This window comes from Podarcis vaucheri (genome assembly GCF_965113315.1).
Source record: "Podarcis vaucheri genome assembly, chromosome: 12".
NCBI lineage: Eukaryota > Metazoa > Chordata > Lepidosauria > Squamata > Lacertidae > Podarcis > Podarcis vaucheri.
The window spans coordinates 23,193,157-23,202,366 of record NC_138750.1 but is presented as its reverse complement, the minus strand read 5'-3'; positions in this window follow the sequence as shown (position 1 = coordinate 23,202,366).

Below are 9,210 nucleotides of genomic sequence, written 5' to 3'. Positions count from 1 at the left end.
AAGAACAGCTTTTGAAAGTTCTTGAATAGACATATATTACTAAAGGACTATTTCCTTTAGTACTATTTAAAGTTGTATTTTCCAGTAACTTCTCTATGTGACCATCATGAATGCCTAGATATTTGTGAAAATATTGCTAGAATAAGCCATTTGCAGGGGACGATTTGCTTGAATAAGACATTTGCAGAGGGCCTTCTCGGTAGTGGCACCCACCCTGTGGAACGCCGTCCCATCAGATGTCAAGGAAATAAAAAACTATCTGACTTTTAGAAGATATCTGAAGGCAGGCCTGTTTAGGGAAGTTTTTAATGTTTGATGTTTTATTGTATTTTTAATATTTTGTTGGAAGCTGCCCAGAGTGGCTGGGGAAACCAGATGGGTGGGGTATAAATAATAATAAATATAAATAATAAACAAACATCCACAAAGATTAACAGCTGGCAGTTCAAATTATATTAGAACTCTTTTAGTTTACCTTGCTTGCAGATACATTTACAATACACCTGAAATATGTGTATATACATAGCTTGAGGCTGAATTTAATTTCAGTTGCTATAGTTAGGGCTGCAGTCTGTTGCTATTACAGTGCTTTGCTTGGCTTTGATGAAAGTCCCAATCTAGAAGCATAATATCAGTCCATATGCCTTCTTACACAATTAACGAAGCTTTGTGTCAGCATAAACGAAATATCTGACTACAGTATCAATGTTTTTACTTCTCCGCCACTTTCAATGGTTTCATTTTGTATGTGTTAGCAATACTCTGGAAAGATGAAAAATGTGCTCTTGCTTTTGCAATACACAATTCAGCTCCTAAGGTCAGAATGAGAACAGAAAAAGGCAAAAACAGCTAGTTGATTACTACAATTAATTGTTGTAATTTGTTGATTTCAGCTTGAAATGGATTGTAATTAGGTTTTAATTGGACCTGTAGCCCATGTAAGCCTGTTGACTATTATGAAGAATCCACAAGCATTTCTTGACTCAGTGAGTTCAATGTGACTGTAAACTGTATAATTACTATGTCAGTGTCAAAGCTAAACATTTAACAAGTATAAAAAAGCCACTTAGAAAACTTTAATTAGTTATAGCTAGTATGATATGAACAAACAAGAAAAGTAAAATATTCTGGCTTGAGTTTTCCATGACCGAAGCGGAGTAAAGAATGAGAAGACTGAACTGGTAACAGAAAGAAAACTTATTTCCCTGTTGTAATTATTAGACATACATTACTACTATCAGCAACTTTTTCCCACCGTCCAATAATTAGCATCCATATTATATATATGAATTGAGAACTGGGATAGCTGTTCATCACTGGAACCAATTGTGGTTCTGTGGGCAATTAGATTCTGGCAGGACCATAGATGTCAAAAACAGCATGAAAATCTCTTTATTAGCCTCCCAACCATCAATTGGCTTCTGATCTAGGCCTGAGTTTGTGAGCCAAAGAGGGGAAATTGGCTAATTCCAGCTGGGTTGTTAATGAGAGACAATTAAAGGAAGGGCCTTAAGCCATAAAATTCTTCAGCCTGCAGATGAGAGAAAGAGAGAGAGAGAGAGAGAGAGAGAGAGAGAGAGAGAGAACAGTGTTTGACTGCCTACTATCCTGTCTACTAATGGAAATTCAGTTGTAAGAAATCCTTTATTCATTTTCTGACATTGGTGCTTTAACCTTGATCATGCAAATACTTATTGCACTGTCCTTTGCTGTTAAGGTTTGCATGTTTTCAGCCACATTCTGGTTGCATCAGCCTCCTGAAGTCCCAGGACTTCTCTGACAGCAGGGCATAAATACCAATAATTAATCACTGCAATATATAGAGAGTTGGGTCCTCTGTTGATTGTAGGGTCTATAAATCAAAAAAGGGGTGTGGTGGTTCCACGATCTGGAGCAGATAGGAGGAAGGGGAACTTCAGGGGATGCAGGCGAAAGGGGGACTTGGTGAAAATCATGACCACAGAAGAATGCATTGGAACAAAGCAATAAATTCAGAAATGCTTTGGCAGGTTTTGGAACAGTTGCAGAGCAAATCCACCTGTTCTTCGCCAGATCATATGATGCTCCAAGCCACACGATGCAACAACCTTGCTGAAGCAAGAAGGGTGAGTCTGCATCAATGGGACTAGACAATGGGGTCCCTTCGAACTCTACAATTCTATGCTTCTCTTCTAAGAATACAAGGTATGCTTGTCCTCCTAGCTTTCTGCAGTTTGGCTTCCCAAAGGGGAAAGAGATTGTTTGGAAGGTACCTAACCCCTTCAGCCAGGGCAAACTCCAAGAGCCATTCAGTTCTGGCTTCAGAGCCAGTGTGGTGTAGTGGTTAAGAGTGGTAGACTCGTAATCTGGTGAACTGGGTTCGATTCCCCGCTCCTCCACATGCAGCTGCTGGGTGAAAGAAAGAAAGAGATTCATAAAGCACCTTTCTGTATACCATTCCACAAGGACTATGACTACACTGTGGATAATAAATTTTATTTATACTCCGCCCTCCCCGGCCAGAGCCAGGCTCAGGGCGGCTACCACCAGTAAAATTACAGTAAAAACATAATAGGAAAAAATAGGGGGGGTAGGAAAATGGGGGGGGGGCAATTCCAATTTAAAATACAGGTTAAAATGCAATTTAAAATGCGGCCTCATTTTAAAAGTAGCCCATAGATCAAAACCTTAAGGGGAGGGAAACATAAGGGTCAGACTGAGTCCAAACCAAAAGCTAGGCGGAACAGCTCTGTCTTGCATGCCAAGCTGGACTCCAATCAACCCCAATCCAACCTAGTTCCTATTTTACAGTGGCTGAAGTAATTGTTGTGAGTTTCCTCTCTGCCAGAAACACCACCCTTTTCTGAGTCTCTTTGTGAATTAAAATTACCATGCTGGGCATTGCTATGCTTATTTTCTTGCATAGAGAATCCCACTTCCTGTGTTCCACTTCCCTTTCTTAACCACACAGTCATAAGTTACAGTGTGGGCTAAATGTGTGTGTGTGTGTGTGTGTGTGTGTGTGTGTGTGTGTGTGTGTGTGTTTGTTTTTAAATACGTTAGAGCCCACACCTGCTATATCACATGTAACAACAGACACATAGACTTGGAACTGGAAGCTGGCCAGGAAAAGCACCTGGATGACAGTGAAAGAGCACAATAATTCCACCACACCAGGTTAATATGATGCTATATTGAGAATCTGGTTAAGCATAATATTTCTCTCTCTCTCTCTCTCTCTCTCTCTCTCTCTCACACACACACACACACACACACACACACACACTCATCTTGCTAGATCTCAATAATACATACAAGTTTTCGAGACCAACTGGGCATCCAGGTAACAGTATCTTCAGTCTCGGCAGGCTGTTGGCATGGTTACTGAAGCGTCTCTGGGCAAGGGAGGTGGTCCTTAACTGCTAAACCCATCTTCTCCTTCCATGACCCATTAGCATCCCACCACTAGTTGTTTCACGGCCATAGCACAAGGAAGCAGGATGCCTCCCTTTCCCATCCCAGAAACTCCCAGATGGATAACACAACCAAATAATTTCACACACACCCCAAAAAAATGTTACCATAAAGAAAAGAATTACAAATAAACAATCCAGAACAACTAAAAAGCAGGGGAATCTATCAAAAAACAACACGCCACATGTTCAATTACTCAAAGCTGCTACATCTGTGTGTGTGTGTGTGTGTGTGTGTGTGTGTGTGTGTGTGTGTGTAATTTTTATTGGTTTCTTTTTTAACAGAATATTTCCAACATTATCAAAACAAACAATTATACCCTTTGCTCTGCCGAACTACAGCTGCTACATCTTGGCTGAGTCGAGAAAGGCTTTCTGTGCACCACAGCGGAACCAAACCATCTTCCAGTTGTCACCAGGTCCTACATCAGTTCAGGTTGCCCTGTGTAATAACATCATTTACTAACTGTAAAAAGTAAGAGAGGGAGAGAGAATCACAGTAGGTACGGCCTTCTTTTTTCCAGATTGCAAACCTTTGAAGAACCTATTTAAAGAACTTTAAAGAACCATTGCTCTGACAATGAGCCAAGCAGGAAAGCCTTCATGGTGCCATCTTTGTTGCTGCTAAGGCCCTAAGGATTGTTTAACCTATACAGAAAGCTCGTATATTGTTTGATGTGGCCAGAAGGAGCTGCCCAAAGATATAGTCAGGGTGTTTTAATTACCACATATTTGACTAGGCTCAGCATCAGTCCTTGAGTTACCAGGGAGATAGGTACAGAAGCCCCTGTTGAAATCCACAACTCTTATTCCCTGACTGCCCACAAAACTTAGCCAAATCACAATCTTCTTAAAAACAGTAGGGCTGCTGACACAAAAGTTAAGGAATCCCCCACTACGGGGCTTTTTTCCCCAGCCAGAACTCAGTTCCAGCACCTCTCAAGTGGGTGCCATTGCCATTCCAAGTGAACAAGGGAGGCATTCATGGTGAGTTCCGGCACCTCTTTTTCTAGAAAAACAGCATTGCGCTTGCGAGGTAAAGGGACCCCTGACCATTAGGTCCAGTCGTGACTGACTCTGGGGTTGCAGAGCTCATCTCGCTTTATTGGCCGAGGGAGCCGGCGTACAGCTTCTGGGTCATGTGGCCAGCATGACTAAGCCACTTCTGGTGAACCAGAGCAGTGCACGGAAACACCGTTTACCTTCCCGCCGGAGTGGTACTTATTTATCTACTTGCACTTTGACGTGCTTTCAAACTGCTAGGTTGGCAGGAGCAGGGACAGAGTAACGGGAGCTCACCCTGTTTCAGGGATTCGAACCGCCAACCTTCTGATCAGCAAGTCCTAGGCTCTGTGGTTTAACCCAGAGCGCCACCCGCGTCCCACATTGCGCCTGCTAACCCCTGGTAATTTGAACACACAACCGGCATGAGGAGCAGTCCAATTCCTGGGTAGTGTAGGCTCCTCCATTCCTTTAACACCATTCCCATTTCTTCACCTGTTTGGGGGGCTGCGCCGACACAATTGCACTGGCACACTGACTGGGCTAAAAATTAAAAATTAAACCTCTGCCCTGTGCCAGCACAGCCCTAATGCTCTGCCCTGGTAGCTTCACTTCCCAACCGGTTATTTTGCTGACATCCACAAGATCTGGGACCAGTCCTGCTTGGCTCGACCAGGGTGACTTGGCACCATTAGGTATACAACCCTTTTAAAATAAAACCGAGAAACACCCAACCATGTAGAAACAGAAACCTCAGCCACAGTGTAACATTGCGTATGTAAATTCAGCTTGACTCTCAATATTGCTGTGCATTTAACAGCAGGCTGGGAAGCTAGAGGACAGCATTATTTATGCATCTGTCACAAGCGATTTGCCAATCTAAATAATGACGAGGCCCTTTGGACAGCTCATGTTAACTTCCATTTCCAGTCATATTTCCTCGTTGCGACAGAGAGAAAGGAGGCAAAACTCTGTGGAACTTTTTAGCTTCAGATTTCTGAGGCAACTTTTCGCTGGAGAAGACAAAAGGTATTGCTGGGAAGCCAAAACAGCATGCGGCCCAAATGTGGTTTTTCAAACCCTGTATTAGATTTGTAACCTACCAGCAGGGTCAAAGGGGTATTATGAGTAGGTCATGGGAAGCTCATTGCTCTCGAGTCTTCCTATCAGAAGGGATTTGGTCTTGTTACAGAAGCTCTGACAGTTCAGCAATGTTCGCCATCATATTGTGCCCACTGTGAAAGGTCAGTCACCGCCAGCTTTCGCTTCAGACAAAATATTTCCAGCAGGAGATCTCCTGACAATAAACTCGAGATTTATATATATATATTGGTCTTGCCAGAGCTAAGCATGATTCTGGAGTGCACGTTATTCCATTGGAAATCTTTAATCCTAGAATCAGAGAAAGCAAGCTGTTTTCCTTTCCACTCACGGCAAAAACTGATCATTTCATCCACAAGCTTATCTCGACGCAGAGAGGAGGAAGAGACAGGTCATTACAAAACGAGACGGTTTGTTGTCAGTTATTAAACACCTGAGTCATTAAAATCTCCTGATTACCGAAATTAACGAGGGCTGCAGTTCCGCACGCGGGTTTTTAAATGCCGTTGTCTTTAACGGGATTTCGGCTAGCCGAACGGCACACAGAATTGCAGACACTGTTTCCACCAAGCGGCCTTGTGTAGCCCTATGTAAATGTCATTCATATTTTCTGAACTTCAATCAGAGTGTTTTGGATCTCCCCTTGAGCCTTTGTATAATGAGGCAGTTCTGTAATTTAAACGTGACGCCTTGGGACTGAAATAATAGAATTACATTAATGGGGATTTTGTGTTTGCAGAAAAAAGGAGGAGCTCCTTTGGCGCGTTAGCTCTTGCCAGTAACTTCTTATTTGGCCTCTCAGATAGTTTCCATTTACAGTGATCCCAGTTGTTTTAGCTCTCTGTTTCTCAAGAACAAAAAACCCCAGCAATCTCATTCTTAATCTTCCATTTTGGTTAAATGAGGGTAAAAATGTAAGCTAATGCTATCAGACAAATTGAAGGGGGGGGGTACTTAATTAAGCCCTATTCAGAGTTCACCCATTAAAGTTAATGAACCTAAGTTAGTCATGTCTATTAATGCCAATGGGGCTACTCCGAGTAGGATTTGCATGGGATACCATTTGGGGTATTTGCAGAGCTATGGGTAATTATTATTATTATTGAGGGGGTTGTTGGTTTTAAAGACATTTCTGTTGCGAGTTGCCTTGTCCTAAAATGTAACTTGACAACAAGAAAGAAAGAAAGAAAGAAAGAAAGAAAGAAAGAAAGAACATAACAGTGCCCTCTTTCTTTCTGAGTTGAATAGGATCCAAACTGCAGCAGTCTGATTGGTCCTAGAACAATAGGATCCAAACTGCAGCAGTCTGATTGGTCCTAGAACAATAGGATTCAGAATGCAGCAGTCTGATTGGTCCTAGAACAATAGGATTCAGAATGCAGCAGTCTGATTGGTCCAAGAACAATGCAGCAGTATGATTGGTTGGCAGGAACCACCTAATCATGCTCCAGATATAAGTGAATCCACAACCTGATTGGCTTACAGTAGAATTCCAGAATTAACCAATCATGTGCAGCCCATTGTGTAAATAATGTATATAAAGCAGATACTTTGAGGGGACTTTCATTCATTCCTCCTCACCACTATGAGCTGAATAAAGAGCATGAAATCACTTTGCGACCCTGAGTATATTTCAGGCACATAAAATTGTATCCTTTCTTTCTATCAAATGATTACACTCAAAATGTTATCCGGTGGTCTTGAGTAGCTCTTTCCATTTGTGATCCATTGCACACACCAGCTTGGGCCCACCCACCTTCATTTAAAGGGGGTGTGTGGGGCGTCTGTTCTTTGTTCTGCTATAATATCTAAGGCACAACCTTTGTGATTATACCATTAGAGGGAATTGGAGCTTTCTGCAAAGCATATAGGGGCATAAAAAGAGCCCTGCTTGGTCAGGCCAAAGGCCCATCTTGCCCAATATTCTGTTTTCACAATGGCCTAACAGCATAGCCATCTGCCATGGATGCTTTAGCTAAGATTCCGCCATTGCAGGGGGTTGGACTAGATGACCCTTGGGGTCCCTTCCAAATGTCATTTACTTCCAAATATATATTTTTATTAATTTTTTAACCTATCAGTTCCAACAGTCATACAACATAACTTCTCATCTTATACAATATTTTTGGACTTCATCAACACCTCTGATGATTTTCTGTACTTTATCACTTATTATGCATTTCTTAGTTTCTATATCACATTTAATTATCCTTAATTAATAATTCTCTTCATAGTCTTTCTTGCAATATTTCAAATAATCCCCCTTACAAAACTTCTTGCAGTCCTACTAGCGTAATCTGTTCATCACAATTACTTTTCGAATATTTCATATATTTACTCCAGTCCCCTAAGAATCTCTGATCCCACAGGTTTCGAATCCTTCCTGTTAATTTATCTAATTCTGTATAATCCATCAACTTCATCCTCCATTCTTCTTTCATCGGTAATTCTTCTTGCTTGGGATCCCTTCCAATTCTATGTGCAAAAAGTCCAGTCTGGACTGCAGCTCTGGAAAACTTGAAGGTGTGACACACTTTTGTGATGTTTTTGTTCATCCCTGTTTTTGTTCCCCCTACTCTCAGTTTTGGAGCAATTTCATTACAGTGTTCAGGTTTTTGTTTTTCAGAAAGTGCACACTAGCTAAAGACATCGGTCAGATGTCTAAAGGCACAACTTGCTTCTGAAAATCTAGAGTCTGAATTGTCACCAGGGAGCAGTGTCTGTAAGTTGCTTGGATCGAATCACCTGGGGAAGCCTCAGTAAGTCCCTGTGAGCTCCTCAGAGGAAGATCAGGGGAATAAGTGTTGCAAATAAACAAATAGGCTGCTGACTGCGTTGAGGCAGGGCTGGTCCGCCTGTGAGGCAAGATGAACCGACTGCCTTGGGCGGCTGATTCAACAGGGACAGCAGATCCCAAACAAGATCTTTATTAGCCCCTTGTTTCTTATGTAGATCTTCGCTCACCCCATCTTCCCTGGCAGGGAGGGGGCACCATTTTGTGGTTCACCTCAGGTACCAAAATGTTTTTGAGGACATTGGATTTGGCTGTGTTCGACCTTTGGGGTATTTGGGGGTAGATCTTGATGCTGGCCTCTGTTTATGGCAAATACAGTTTGGAAGATAGGCTGATCTGCGACAAATTACAGTGGTACCTCTGGTTAAGAACTTAATTCATTACAGAGGTCTGTTCTTAACCTGAAACTGTTCTTAACCTGAGGCAGTGGCATAGCGTGGGGGGTGCAGGGGGGGCCGGCCGCACCGGGCGCAACATCTGGGGGTTAGGGTTAGGGGGTGCAATTCCACGGCTTAGGGGGCGCAAATTACTTGCCTTGCCCCGGGTGCTGACAACCCACGCTACGCCACTGACCTGAGGTACCACTTTAGCTAATGGGGCCTCCCGCTGCCACCGTGCCTCCACCGCACAATTTCTGTTCTCATCCTGAGGTAAAGTTCTTAATCCGAGGTGCTACTTCCGGGTTAGCGGAGTCTGTAACCTGAAGTGTTTGTAACCCGAGGTACCACTGTACTTTTATCACAATGAGGAAAATAAAGGAAACTGCAGCACAGATGCAAGTAAACCAAAGAATAAATAGCAACAGGTATATTTTAGGAAGCTAGACATGGGTGGACAGATTTGCACAACATGCATTTTTTC